The following is a 1,287-nucleotide window of genomic DNA, read 5'->3' on the forward strand; positions in this document are numbered from 1 at the left end:
CTGCCATTCATTATGAGTGCCCTCTACAGGTATACTATTCATTTCTCATACCATATTTTTACTGTTCTTTTTTCTAGGTTTAGATATACAAGTACTTACCATTGTTTTACAATTGCCTACAGTATTCAATATAGTAACAAGCCATACCCATTTGTAGCCTAGGAGCAATAGGGTACACCCTATATGACTTAGGTATGTGGTAGGCTATGCTATCTAGGTTTGTGTAGATATACTCTGTTTGCATTTCCCTCATGTTTAGTGATGTTGAGCATGTTTTCATATATCTGTTGGCCATTTCTATACTTTCTTTTGAGAACTGTCTCTTTTGCCCATTTAAAAATCAGATTATTTGTGGAATTCTTTTTTGTTTTTTTTTAGTGTTGAGTTTCTTACATATTCTGGATATTAACCCCTTGTCAGATGCATAGTTTGTAAATATTTTCTCCCATTCTATACACTGTCTCTTCAATCTGTTGATTGTTTCCTTTGCTGTGCAGAAGCTTTTTAGTTTGATGTCGTCCCATTTGACTACTTTTGTTTTGCTGCCCATGTTTTGAGGTCTTATCCAAAAATTCCTTGCTCAGACCAATGTCAAAGCATTTTTCCTATGTTTATTTCTAATAGTTTCATAGTTTCAGGTCTTATGCTTAAAGCTTTTATCCATTTTAAGCCTATTTTTGTAAATGGTGATAGGGATCTAGTTTTTTTCTTCTGCATGTGGCTAGTCAATTTTTGTGATACATCACACAAACCAAAGGAAGGATAAAAACTATATGATCATTTCTATATATGCAGAAAAAGCACTTGGTAATGTTCAATATCCCTTCATGACCAAACAAAATGAAACTCTCAATAAAGTAGATATGGAAGGAACATACCTCAGTACAATAAAGGCCATGTATGACAGACCCACAGCTAACATACTGAATGAGGAAATGTTGAAAGCTTTTTCTCTAAAATCTGGAACAAGACAAGGATACCCACTTTCACTACTTCTATTCAACATAGTACTGGAAGTCCTAGCCAGAGTTATTAGGCAAGAGAAAGAAACAAAGGGCATCTAAATTGGGAAGAAGTCAAATTTCCTGTCTGCGTAAGATGACATGATCTTATACACAGAAAACCCTAAAGATTCCACCAAAAACTGCCAGAAGTAATAAATTCAATAAAGTTTCAGGATACAAAAGCAACCTGCAAAAATAAGTAGCATTTCTATATGTCAATAGTGAACTATCTGAAAAAGAATTCCAAAACGCAATCCCATTCACAACTGCTACAAAAAAAAAA

The sequence above is a fragment of the Cebus imitator genome, unplaced genomic scaffold, assembly GCF_001604975.1.
Source record: "Cebus imitator isolate Cc_AM_T3 unplaced genomic scaffold, Cebus_imitator-1.0 Scaffold755, whole genome shotgun sequence".
Taxonomy (NCBI): Eukaryota; Metazoa; Chordata; class Mammalia; order Primates; family Cebidae; genus Cebus; species Cebus imitator.